Genomic DNA, 14799 nt, shown 5'->3' with positions numbered 1-14799 from the left:
ACTTCTGCGTGCTCGTGGGGACCCTACAGGTGTATCAGTTTCTTTGTCTCTCCAGCGTATAAGCTGGCTGCTCTAGAATAAGGGCGTGCGGCTTGTCTCAGCAGTCGATATGCTATGACCCGGTCGGAAGCTTCTGCTCCCAGCATCCCCCGCTCAGGGGCAAAGTAAAAGCGTGCGATCAGCAAATACTTTCGAAGAAACTGGCTCAGCAATGGAAAAGATACCTCCAGGACATGTGCGAACCACACAATATCCAACCTGTGCGAGATGCTTGATAAGAAGTCCACGTCTGTCAGTCTGTCGCCACTTACTATCTTTATGCCTGCATATTTCAAGTGTTCGGAGAATTTTAATGCCATCCCTACAAGTCGCAGATCGTCTACAAACTGAAACCCAATAGTAATGCTATGCGACGACAGTGCTGTGAATTGAAGCTTCATAAGATAAACGAGGATGAGGAGTCTATTAACAAACTGTGGATGTCAAACAAAGCCCATTTACACCTCAGTGGATTCGTTAACAAACAAAATTTTAGATACTGGGCACAAGATAATCCTGCAGAGCTACACCATGGTCCACTGCACAACAAGTATGTTACTGTGTGGTGTACTATTTCTCATCATACGGTGTGATAGGCCCTTATCATTTTGTGGACGAGAATGGCCTTGTGATTAGTCACATCAAATGGTTACGTCGCCTTGCTTGAAACCTTTGTTGTGCAACAATTACAGAGATTTTCACACATTATGACACAGCCTGGTTTCAACACGATGGATCAGCGTCACACACAGCGCGAATATCAGTGACTGCTGTACACCAGTTGTTCGGAGAAAATGTAATTTCGAGAAATGGGGACATCAATAGTCACCCAGATTCCCTGATTTGTCAGCTTGTAATTTCTTTTCGTGGGGTCACCTTAAAAGCAAAGTGTTCCTTAGTCAACCTGCTTCAACCTAAGAATTAAAACCAAGATCAGAGAAACAACTGCCAAAATTCCAGTTGAGATGTTACGTCCAACCATGAACAATGAAATGAATAAACTGCAGGAATGTTTGCGTAGAAAAGAACCTCAACTGCAAGACGTCACCTTCAAAACGCAAATTGTACTGTATTTATTCTAGAATGGCGTTATTTTTGCTATTAAATGACATACATAATTTTTTTAACTTGTTCTCATGAAATTACTTCATTTTCAAAGTTTCCCGTTGCTCTGAATCGCCCTGTACAATTTCAGAAGGTTTGCATAGTATTTATATCATGAACAGGTATTAAGCAATGTTGTGCTGTTGTCACAGACGTGTGTTATGTATAAAAAATGGAAGCTATGTGATACAATCAATCGGGGTAGCTTTGTAACACTTTTTACCATTTTTCTAAAAATACTGAGAACAAAATAAGTTACACATCGCAACAGCCACTGTAAAATTTTACATCTACAGTTACTGAGTGTTTGTAAAAGTGAAAATGTATACCAACTATGCCCCATCAGAGTAAAATTTCAGTTTTGATGCTGGTACAAGGTAACATTGTCATTCAGGACAACTTTAGACCAGTCTCAAAAAACAAAGAATTTTTCTTACATCCAGTTGTTTGGGTACATTTAGTTCGTGCCAGAAGGAAATCATCTGTTAGTAAGAAGTAAAAACACACAACGTTAATTTAGTATTGCAGATTTACTTTGAAATATCAAGATATTAATACGGACCTGTCATTTTTAAACCTAAATCACTGCCGACAAAAGCTCTCTTCATGGTCAACGCAATTAAAGAATAATCACAAGCCTAACACAGAAGTGACATCCGGCCTTCCGCACGTTAGTGTCATAGGCCCTCTGCTGTTCCTGATTCACGTAAATGATCTAGGTGATAATCTGAGCAGCCACCTTAGATTGTTTGCAGATGACGCTGTAATTTACCGTCCAGTAAAATCATCAAGCGATCAATTCCAATTACAAAATGATCTACAGAGAATTTCTGTATGGTGCGAAAAGTGGCAATTGGCTCTAAACAAAGAAAATTGCGGGTTATCCACATGGGTACTAAAAGAAATCCGATAAATTTTGGGTATACGATAAATTGGACAAATCTAAGGACTCGATTCGGCTAAATACCTAGGAATTACAACTACGAGCAACTTAAATTGGAAAGACCACATAGATAATATTGTGGGGAAGACGAAACAAAGATTGCGCTTTGTTGGCAGAACACTTAGAAGATGCGACAAACCCACGAAAGAGACAGCCTACATTACACTTGTCCGTCCTCTGCTGGAATATTGCTGCGCGGTGTGGGATCCTTACCAGGTAGGATTGACGGAGGACATAGAAAAAGTGCAAAGAAGGGCAGCTCGTTTCGTGTTATCGCGCAATAGGGGTGAGAGTGTCACTGATATGATACGCGAGTTGGGGTGGCAGTCACTGAAACAAAGGCAGTTTTCTTTGCGGCGAGATCTATTTACGGAATTTCAATCACCAACTTTCTCTTCCGAATGCGAAAATATTTTTTTGACGTCCATCTACGTAGGGAGAAATGATCATCATAATAAAATATGAGAAATCAGAGCTCGAACGGAAAGATTTAGGTGTTCCTTTTTCGCACGCACCATTCGAGAGTTGAATGGTAGAGAAGTAGTATGAAAATGGTTCGATGAACCCTGTGCCAGGCACTCAAGTGTGAATTGCAGAGTAACCATGTAGATGTAGATGTAGGAAGTTGGAAAGACAACTTAAATACTAAATAGAAATCACAGAGGTAATAAAACGGTTACCTTCAATACAAATAATGAAGTAGGTGGAGCAGCAGTAATATGAAACACAGTAGTAAAATACAAAGATACCCTGACTGGTAAAATGTTACCCTGCTTGGCAGTATCAGTTTAGTTTAACAGAAATGTCTGTTGCTACGAGTGGCGATGGACTTTGGTTCAGCAACTGGCAATCGATTATGAAATTATATCTCAAGTGTTCGTGGATACTACGTTTAGCTACAGTATTAAAGGGTTAACGCTGCACATGAAATCACATAATATTGGCGCAGGCGGCTTAGAAGTGGTAAAAGAAATGATTTCCTGTATCGTTTGGAGCGCTTGCAGAAGTGTGTAAGAAGTCGAATACATCGTGAAACTGAGGGGAAAAAAAAAAAGTGGCCGCAGCAAATTATTATTATTATTATTTTTTTTTTTTTTTTGTAAAAACTTGTAAGGCGGGGCCCGTACGCACCGCGAGGCACTCGCCGAAGAGCGCGGCGTAGACGGGCAGGCTGAGGCCGCAGAGTGCAGCGGCGACGGCGCCCGTGGCCAGCAGCGGCCACTCGCGCGCGCTCAGCCGCAGCACGCTGCCCCACTGCGGCCGCTCGCCATCCTTCTGCTGCAACACACCCACCTCGTGGCCGCTTCCACACGTCGCGCTACCCAACTTCTAAATCAGGTTCTCTCTCTCACACAGTTAGTTTGATACTCCATTAGACTTCGTAAACATTCACTGACGGGAAAAAAATCACAGCATAAAAAAAATTAATGTAGGCTAATGAAGTTTCGGGAATACGTTTGTCTACGTAACAAAATACTAACGCGAATTCTTTACAGACGAATGGAAAAACTGGTAGAAGCTGACCTCGGGGAAGATCAGTTTTAATCCCATAGAAATGTTGGAACACGTGAGGCAATACTGACCCTACGTCTTATCTTGGAAGAAAGATTAAGGAAGGGCAAACCTACGTTTCTAGCATTTGTAGACTTAGAGAAAGCTTTTGACAATGTTGACTGGAATACTCTCTTTCAAATTCTGAAGGTGGCAGGGGTAAAATACAGGGCTGGCCGGTGTGGCCGTGCGGTTCTAGGCGCTTCAGTCTGGAACCGCGTGACCGATACGGTCGCAGATTCCAATCCTGCCTCGAGCATAGATGTGTGTGATGTCCTTAGGTTAGTTAGGTTTAAGTAGTTCTAAGTTCTAGGGGACTGATGACAACAGATGTTAAGTCCCATAGTGCTCAGAGCCATTTGAACCATTTTTTTTTTAAATACAGGGAGCGAAAGGCTATTTACAATTTGTACAGAAAGCAGATGGCAGTTAAGGGGCATGAAAGAGAAGCAGTTGTTGGGAAGGGAGTTAGACAGGGTTGTAGTCTCTCCTCGATGCTATTCAATCTGTATATTGAGCAAGCAGTAAAAGAAACAAAAGAAAAGTTCGGAGTAGGTATTAAAATCCATGTAGAAGAAATAAAAACTTTGAGGTTCGCCGATGACATTGTAATTCTGTCAGAGACAGCAAAGGACTTGGAAGAGCAGTTGAACAGAATGGACAGTGTCTTGAAAGGAGGATATAAGAAGAACATCAACAAAAGCAACACGAGGGTAATGGAATGTAGTCGAACTAAATCGGGTGACGCTGAGGGAAATAGATTAGGAAATGAGACGCTTAAAGTAGTAAAGGAGTTGTGCTATTTGGGGAGCAAAATACTGATGATGGTCGAAGTAGAGAGGATGTAAAATGTAGAATGGCAATGGTAACGGAAGCGTTTCTGAAGAAGAAAAATTTAACATCGAGTATAGATTTAAGTGTCAGGAAGTCGTTTCTGAAAGTATTTGTATGGATGACTTATGACCACAGCAGTTGAGTCCCATAGTGCTCAGAGCCATTCGAGCCATTTGTATGGAGTGTAGTCATGTACGGAAGTGAAACGTGGACGATAAATAGTTTGGACAAGAAGAGAATAGAAGCTTTCGAAATGTGGAGCTACAGAAGAATGCTGAAGATTAGATGGGTAGATCACATAACTAATGAGGAGGTATTGAGTAGGATTGGAGAGAAGAGGAGTTTGTGGCAAAACTTGACTAGAAGAAAGGATCGGTTGGTAGGACATGTTCTGAGGCATCAAGGGATCACCAATTTAATACTGGAGGGCAGCGTGGAGGGTAAAAATTGTAGAGGGAGACCAAGAGATGAATACGCTAAGCAGATTCATAAGGATGTAGGCTGCAGTAGGTACTGGGAGATGAAGAAGCTTGCACAGGATAGAGTAGCATGGAGAGCTGCATCAAACCAGTCTCAGGACTGAAGACCACAACAACAACAACAACAACAACAACGTAACATATTTAAGTGATAATCACTGCACTATTATAAGTTAATGTACGCGCGAGATAAGCCGTGCCCTTTGGACTCGGTCAGTCAATACAGGGATGGCTGCTGCTGTTTGTAGATGATGCTGGAATTGTCGTCCGAATATATTATGTACCTGCTCGGTTGGAGACAGATCTGGTGATCGAGCAGGCCAAGGCAACATGTCAACACTCTGCACAACATAGTAGGTTACTGCAGCGGTATGTGGGCGAGCGTTATCCTGTTGGAAAACACCCCCTGGAATCAACACAACAGGTGGAACGACCGGATTGATGTACAGTTCTGCAGTCAAGGTACAGGGTGACACACAGGAGATGGACGGTTTTTAATTAAATAATACTCAGCCAACTTTAAAATTAATGCATGTTTATTTACACAAAATCAAAGCTCATTATTTGCCATTTTAGTTAACAAAGGTATTTGTGAAAAATAATGTCGTCAAGGTGATGTCAATCATTTCGAACGCTGGACTCAAGTCTGTTCTCAAAATCCTCCATCACACAGACTAAAATCTCTGCAGGGATGGCTGCAATTTCTTGAATGATTGCATTCTTCAACTCGTCCAAATTTCGTGGTTTGTGGCTATAAACACAGTTCTTAAGGACCCCCACAGAAAAAAATCACATACTGACAAGTCGGGAGACCTGGGAGGCCAAGCAACGTTGCCAAAACGTGAGATAATCCGGCCAGGAAACATGCATCTAAGAACTGTCATTGAAGTGTTTGCGGTGTGCGATGTTGCCCCATCCTGCTGGAACCAAACGCGTTTTAAAGGGATTCGTCGTCTCCTTAGTTCTGGTTTCAAGAATGTTTCAAGCATACGAATGTAACGAACCGAATTAACAGTAACTGTGGCCCCGTTATCTTCAATAATAATAATAATAGTAATAATAAGGTCCAATAATGCCAACAGAGCCAAGAGCACACCAGACTGTTACTTTTTATGAGTGTAGAGGACGCTGGTGGATAAGGTGTGGATGCTCTGGAGCCCAGTAACGTAGGTTTTACTTATTCACACTCCCGTTTAAATGAAAATGAGCTTCATCGCTCATCAACAAAATTTCATTTTCATACGATCCCAAAATCACTTGCATTCTGTAAGCGAAGTCTTCTCGTACAGCAAAACCAGTTTCCTTAAGTTGTTGGACAATGAGCACTTTGTAGGGATGGAATTTTAATTCTTTATGTAAAATTCGTATAACCGATTCACGATTGATTCGTAACTCTCTAGCATGACGTCTTGCTGATCGTCCTGGGCCTCTGACTGCCGCTTGCCTTATCCTTTCAACATTTTCTGGTGTCGTTACTCTGTGTCTCGGGCCAGGATGCTTCTTATCCAGTATGTTTCCAGTTGATCTGAAGTTTTCCACCCATCTAAGGGTTGTGTTACGGCTCGGAACAGCTCCATGTCGACCGACATTAAACCGCGCACGAAACAATCGCTGAGTAGCAATAACAGACTCATCACTTTTCACGAAACTGTCATAGACAAACACTCACCGTTGCAAGTCCCACTGCTCCATAGTGACTGAGTAAATAAAATGGCGTCTTGTGTGGATCAGAACTATCCCCACCACGACCACCTCCCACCACCGCGCCCTCAGTACTACGCAGTTCAAAACCGTCCGTCTCCCGTGTGTCACCCTGCACATGGGATAGCCACGAGAGCGCTCGTGCTGTCAGACAAAATCGCACACCAGACCGTACCTCCAGGTATAGGTCCAGTGTGTCTAGCACGCAGACAGGTTGCCAGGTTTCATTAGAACCTTCCTGTTCTCCAATGAGCTCTCGCTTAAAGCCACAGAAGTCGCAAATAGCAGTGGTTTGGACTCAGTAGAAAGCACGCTACAGGTCAGAGCTGTGATTGAAGTAAGCGATTTTTAATAGCACGTTGTGTCACTGTGGTGCCAACTGCTGCTCAGATTGTAGCTGCAGATGTAGCACGATGTGCCAGAGCCATTCGCCGAACACGATGGTCTTCCCTCTCGATAGTGTCAGATGGCCATCCAGAGCCCGGTACATTCTAGTGACCACCACTGCCAGTAATCACGTACAGTGGCCACTTTTCTGCCACGTCTTTCTGCAGTATTGCAGAAGGAACATCCAGCTTCTAGTAGCCCTGTTACACGACCTCCATCAAACTCAGTGAGTTGTTGATAACGGCATCTTTGTCGCGTTAAAAGGCATTCTTGACTAACATCAATTCACCACGTCCAATCTCAAAGATAACTAACGCCCACGACAGTTACAGAGTGTACTTAGAGCAAACCTGATATACATTCTCTTAGCGGCGCTATTATAGGGCCACTCTTAAGCGACTGGCGTGAAATTTGAATAGACATATCTCTCAGATTTAGTAAAAACCCTACCAACTCTTTCTTGATGTTCTGGTTTTTTTCCGTCAGTGTATTATGGCTAATTAACCCAAACAGGAGAAAGGAACACGATAGAAGATGAGTGCGTAGCTCTGAGTGACGAAATGATGAAGACAGCAGTGTGTCAAATAGGCAAAAAGTAAATCGTCGGATAACACGCTACATATTGGATTTAAGCGACGAACGGTGTATATATAAAAATGAATCAAATGAAGCAGCCAAAAGGAAATACAGACGACTGTAAAATTAACAGGGATAGGTCGTCAAAATCGTGAACCAAGAACGGCTAGAGAAGAAATTCAAAGCTGTAGAAGCGTTCTTTACTATGGAAAAGGTACATACTGCATGCAGGGCAGTGGCTTGGGAGAAAACAGACGTAGTTGTATCAAGAGCTCAGTACTAAGCAAATAAAGGAAAGCTGAAAGATGGAATGAATATACAGAAGACGCTAGACGAGGAAATGAACCTGAAGACAACATTATGGAACGTGAAGATGAAGTAGATGAAGATGAAAAGGCGTATATTATATTACGAAAAGAGTTAGACAAAGCACTAAAAGACCCTAGACAAAGCACTAAAAGACCCTAGTCGAAGCAAGGCACCTGGAATACACGACGTTGTCTCAGAATTAGTGATCCTTGAGGAACATACCACAACGAAACAGTTCCACCTAATGTGCAAGATATATGAAACACACGAAATAACTTCAAATTTTGCGACTAATGTCGTAACACCAATTTTAAAGAACACAGATGCTGATAGGCGTGTATGTTATCGAACCATCAGCGTAATATTGCATGGTCGTAAATTCTGACACTTACTATTTACAGAAGAACGAGGAACATCAGCTTTCGTTCTGGAGAAATGCGGGGACCACTTAACGATACTGATCCTACGACTTATCTTAGAGCACAGACTGAACAAACGCAAATCTACACCTGTGGAATTTGTAGATTTAGAAAAATCTTTTCATATTTCGCCTATAACACACTCTTTGAAATTCTGAAACTATCAAGGATAAAATGCAGCGAGCAAAATGTTATCTGGAACTTGTACAGACAGTAGAGTGCAGTTATAATAATCAAACCAATGAAAGGGAATCTGTAATTGGGAAAAGTAGGAAGTCTAGTTTGCAGCCTATCCTTGATAATATACGATCTATACATTGAGGACACAGAGGAATCTGTGGCGACATTTGGTAAGAGAATGGAAAGAAATGGAAATCATCGTACTGCGTTATCGGGCAACCAAGGGTTGTTCAGCTGCTAGGTCAAAGTTTTTATATTGGTCAGCGCTTCGTGGACTTGTGAGTCCGATGAAGATGAGATGAAATGATTAGCACAATATAGTCACCCAGTCCCGAGAGAAAAACATCTCTTGCCTTCTGAGAGTTGAATCTGAGGCTCCACGATCTAGGGGTAGTGATGGTAACCACTAGACCATGAGCTCCTGACGGTAACGGAATGAAGTTCATGGCGAAGAGATAAAAACATCAAGCTTTGACAAAAACTCTCTGATTCAGTCAGCGACAGGAAACGACTTAAAAAATTAGTTGAAAGTATTGGACAGCGTCTTGAGAAGAGGTTGTAATACCCTAGCGCTGGGATCATTGCTATTCATATTGGTCTTGCAGAACATTTCAGCATGTGGTGCAGGGTGGTAAAATGGTCATTTTTCAAGAGGGAAACCATGTCCAGATTGCCGTATACCAGGCTTAAGGGTACACAACAAACACCATGAGAGGCTGCCACCACACAGGTACAGCCACTAGCTTGGCGCATCTCAGTTTCGAACAGCAGCCTCTAGATGGCACTCACAAATGCGGACTACTTTGTATTTACGTCCATCGTCCATCTGCGCGTCGTACTCGCCTGTCGATAGTACAGCCAGCGCGCAAAGAGAGCACTGCCAAACGTGGACTGCATTGCTTCCGCCTTGTACTGGTGAAGATGCAAATCCTTTCGCTGACAGGGAAAAACGCAATGCGCCGCGTTCATTCAGACAGTTCCGATCCTGCAGTCAGGCAGTTCAGTACAGAGCCCGCATTTACGGTAAAAGCACAGTTCCTCTGGGAGGACAACATTCCAACTTAACAATCGCTATTTACAGAGCAATAGGACAGTCTTGAGTATCATTATGATTATATTCAGTCATAGTGACATTTTCAAAGTTATTTAGATTTTATTGTATTAGGTATGGGACATAAAGTGCCATGCATGCTACTGTACCAAAGTATCATGTTATGTCATTGGAAACCCGTACAGGTTTAAATTGTTTACCCTGATCCAGGAAGTTAATCAAGAGGCGCAGAAAACCTTTAAGGCCCAAGCTGAAATTATTGTGCACAATGAATGAGTATTGTGAAGAAATTATGGTCCTAGCTGTGGATCCTAAAGTGGAAAATTGCATAGTATTGTACATGATATTAATGAGGTGTTAAAAGAAAGAAATTTTAAATGGACACATTAATTTATTCAATTAAACACACACATTAAACGCATTTGACTATTAAAGAACTTCAAACGTGTTTACGAAATGTGCCCTGGATGAATTTGAAACGTCCCCTTAGAACAATTATACATGACTGTGCTTAAACTGACACACAATATTTTTAGCGCAACGCAATCTGACTTCCAGAAATCCCTACGAAAGAATGGCCCTGACTAACATTAACCTATGCGTTTCACAAATCGCTTACCTCACAAAAATCTTGGTTACTCGAACTACTGCAATACAGCGAGCGCCACTATTGCCAGCTAAATAAAAGATTCAAACTACGGAAGGCACTAACTACTGATAGGCATAGTTAGCAAATGAAAGATTTTGATAGAGAACAAACAATGGATTTACCATAATAGTCATAATATATATATCAGTTCATGACATCCAGTCTAACAAATTTCAAAACTCCGCCATCTCTCTCCCCACGTCCACCACTGCTGGCGGCTCACCTCCAACTGCGCAACGCTACGCGCTGTTCATGTCCAGCTGCCCAACATTACAATGGCAGACAATAATGCAAACTAGCCACAGACTGCACACAGCACAGCCAGTGATTTTCATACAGAGCGCTACGTAACGTTGCCAATAAGAAAACATAAACAGCCTACTTACAAATTATACCAAGTAAACGCGCTGGTTTTCGGCGTTACTTGAATGCAAATGGGAACGTGTCCGTTAAAGGCAACTGACGTTCTAAAATTACTTACGAGCTTCCATTCCAAGGAATACAAGCGACTGTTAGCCTGACAGTTAGATTGAGGAACACACGCGTCTACTAAAGCAATGCTCGACCTGAGACAGATAATCATATTGATCTGAGCAAACGCGGAGCAAGGGTTGTCTCAAACTGCCACTGATGCGGCCCAAGGGTTGTCTCGCAACGCCAGGGCTGCTAATAATGTTCACCATAAATATTCAGCATGAGACGTGCAGAAAGATATCATTGTGCCTGTGTCTTTGCACTGCAGGCTGAAGGTCGTGATCCTTTCAACACTAACTCTGGACCTCGATTGGCTGCTAGTATGCACGCCATGTCCCCACCTCCCTACCTCTGGACAATCTATTCGAACCATCTGCGTCTCTGTCCTACAACCAACGCCCTATATTCTATTTGAATCGTACAGCGTTCTCTCTTGTTCCCGGAAAGCAGGACATGACAGCCAATCGCTGAATATGAACATTCAGCCAGCCAATGGTATTATTCCTTCCTGCACAGAAATCCCTTCAAGGAAGTGTGTCATGCTAAAGTGCCAACGACTATCCGATTCGCCCTTCTTTCTTCTGACTCCACAAACATTTTCACTAATCACGCATTTCTGCACCCAGCGACTACTCTCGCGTCCGAGGCTTTTATTTTTCTGCAAGCCGTGTTTCTTTAGGAAAGCATAAGCCTGTTATCAGCTGAAGGCTATCTTCAGAGCATGGGAAAGTGCCAGCCTCCCGCCTACCACAGAGGAAGTTCCTACCGTGGCATCTGTTAGGCCACAGGGATGGTGGCGGCGGTGGTGGGGGGGGGGGGGGGGGGGAGGAAGGCAGCATAATAGCTCTGAACTCTTCGGCTTTCACAGAGACAACACCTGAGACTGTACTCCTGTTCGTATGTAAGAAGACGCTTTTTCGTTACATCGGACACTATTGTGCCTGTCCCAGATCCAGCGTTCTGCCATGTTCCCACACACGCTCAAAAGTAAAAAAGAAAAGAAGACACACACCAAGTTAAATTTAGTTAATATTTCAGTTAGTTGCAAGTCCGTATGTATGGCCGCTGCAGTCCAATTCGCTCTTATAGTTATTATTATCATATTATGCCCCCTCATCGTTCTCTGAGTAGAGTGTTATTGAAAAGGAACATGTCAGATGTCTTGCAACTTTTCTTCATGACTCTTAATAAATGTTATGTATTTCTTATGGCGTTGCCACATTTATGTTCTAGTGCCGCTCTGTCAAGAAAGCGTTTAATTTATAGGACCATAGTAAGAATTAACTTTTCTGCTACCAGGCTTGTTTGAGCTGAATTAATAGTAACATTCAGTTGCAATATGCATTCAGTTGATATTAATGGTTTAATGGTTTGTTGCCCGTGGGACATCGAAGTCAGAGAATTATTCGGATATAGTAATGACTTGATGTTCCACATTTGGCTAAGAACCCCAATAAAGCGTCACGACGTGTAATACAGTACAAAAGGGGCTCAACATTTGGATCTCTCACTTGATTGCAGAGTTTCCTGATGCATGTGGTGAAAAAATGTGGTTATGCATTCGGTATTTCAGTTGCAGCATGGATTCGTGTGAGGAGTCCCTCCTCTGATGTTAACAGGAGCAGCATACACCACAGTCTACGTACTTCCTTACAGAAAGTAATCAAGAGGTGTAAGATATGGTGACGCTGGTGGCTATGAAACAGGTCTCCCTCGACCAATCCATCGATCAAGGTACGTGGTCTACAAGTGCTGCAAACAGTTTGTACTTGTACTAAAATTAACTGGAGATCCGTCGTTTTGCAGCCACACTATCTGACAAACTCCACTGGGAACTCAACCGACAGAGTAGGAAAAACATCTCTGAGAACAATAAGGTAAGTTGATCCTGTTACTTTGGTAGGCCTTAGATATTGTCCAGTGATCATTCTGCCTAGGCGTTCATACTGAACCTGTGTTGGTTACTTCTAACCCCTTAAGAACGCGGGTTTTCGTGTGCTTAAATACAAGAGTTGCTTAAGTTCACGATGCCGTTTCGAGTGAACGTGCATTTCTAGGTAAATAGCACCATCGTAGCGAACGTTGACTACGGTACGCAGTGTCGTAAACACCACTGCACAAAGCGTATTAGGCGTTTTTCCCATCTTAGAAGTGTTCCGAAATGAAATATGCTCTTCCGAGGCAATCATTCGAATCGAAAGTGAAAGGCCAGCATTCGCTTTCGGTAGCTAATTCCGGAAAAAAATGCAGAATAATTGATATAGTATTCAGAAAGCTTACCATAGGTACGTACATTAAATTTTTCAGTATTACACGGTACTATTGGAAGTACAGGAATGTGTAACAAAAACAGAAAACAAGCTTTCCTGGACATACACGTCACAATTTTAGATAACGCCAGCGGGAAACACGTTACTTAGTTGCAACTTCGCGGTCAGTGATCGTTGAATAATGAGAGATATTTCTGTTGAGAAACCTTACCATATACAAACGTGCAGCTGCTCGAAGGTCACCACCATATGTAGCAATACAGCAGACCCGGCTAGTCGGGATTAATGCTCGGAAAGAGAGAGAGTCATTCTTGACAGACATCAACGGACCATATCCTATCTCAAAGGTAACTAACGCCCATGACTGTTACAGCATGTATTTAAAGCAAACCTGATCTGAATCCTCATAGCGGCGCTATTAGCACCTCTCGTATGCAACTGGCGCGAAATTTGAATGGACACATATTGCAGGTGTAGAAACATGCCTACCAACTTTCGTTTTGTTTCGCACAACTCGTTCTTAGCGTTGACATTCTCTCTCTCTCTCTCTCTCTCTCTCTCTCTCTCTTTTTGTCGTCAGTATAGTTCCAACACCCTGCAAAGCCTATCATCAGCATTGCTGAACCCATAATTTCACAGCTTCCCCATTGATTTCAGTCGTATCATCCATTCATTTCATTTCGATTAATTTAATTCAGTTGATATAGGTCCCTTGTGGCCACTTCTCCGTCGATTCCCTTTCCCCAGTGGCGCCGTTTCCCCATCTCTGGTGGGAAAACCTCTGGCAGTAGTGTTCCAGAGTCCAGGTCTGGCACATACTTTCACTTTTCACGAGATATTCGTAATAACATTGTCCAACGCCTTCATCTCATAGTTCAGCAGAACAGAAAATTTGCCCAAGCAGGGACAGAAGAAACCAAAACATAACTTGGCTTTAAGGTTAAAAACAGCTGTCGTATTCTTTTGTACAAGGGTTTTGTATGTCTGTCAACTGGCGACAATGATATTCCAACAGTGGGCAGCGGTATGGAGGTGAAATCAATTAGTCGTCTCGATACGATACAGAACGTTATCACTGAGCCGCGCAGCAACAGAGGCCGCCGAAAGACGCGCCTCAGATAGGTAAATCCTTCGTTTCCCGGCCGCCCAGAAAGCAATTCGCATGATGCCCTCCTTTATCCACCGTTCAAGTATCGTGTTAACTATTTTGATTTGAACATGTAGTTCAGTTTAGATGCAAATGGGACTATTTGCTCGTTGCTTACGACGGACTTGGCTTGCTATTTGCTTGAAGGAGTCGCGCGTCGCCACCTCCCAGCTTGCACCGTTTGTGAACATTTTCCATACCAGTTTGAAGTTTACTAGGAGCACCTTGTAGCGGGACTCGACTACCGTGTACATAAGGAACAATTTGTGTTGTTCCCAATGGAATACAATGGTGGTGCCGAATGATGGAGAAAATTTTAAGGAAGCTCATACCCATCTCAATACCGTGGCCTTAGTAGGCCGAAATTGCTATATCAGCGGTTTTCTTTTTGTCAATGTTGATTTCCTATTCACGACAGATGGCGGAGAGTTGTAAAATTTTGTTATTTCCAGGCAGATATCTCAGTAGGCTGGCAGTGGGGAACAAGGAGCCCCAACTAGGAATATTTGGGAGGGGATTTCCACTTCGGGCATTCTCCTGACGACTGAGGAAAACATGCCAGAAATCTTGGCCGTAAGCAGGGTGCTGGAACTATACTTCCGGCAAAGAGAGAGAGAGAGAGGGAGAGAGGGAGAGAGAGAGAGAATGTCAACGCCAAGAACGAGTTGTACGAAACAAAACGAAAG

Source organism: Schistocerca cancellata, chromosome 3 (assembly GCF_023864275.1).
Source record: "Schistocerca cancellata isolate TAMUIC-IGC-003103 chromosome 3, iqSchCanc2.1, whole genome shotgun sequence".
In the NCBI taxonomy this organism is placed as follows: Eukaryota; Metazoa; Arthropoda; class Insecta; order Orthoptera; family Acrididae; genus Schistocerca; species Schistocerca cancellata.
The sequence above is the reverse complement of the archived record's forward strand: the minus strand, read 5'-3'. Positions refer to the sequence as shown.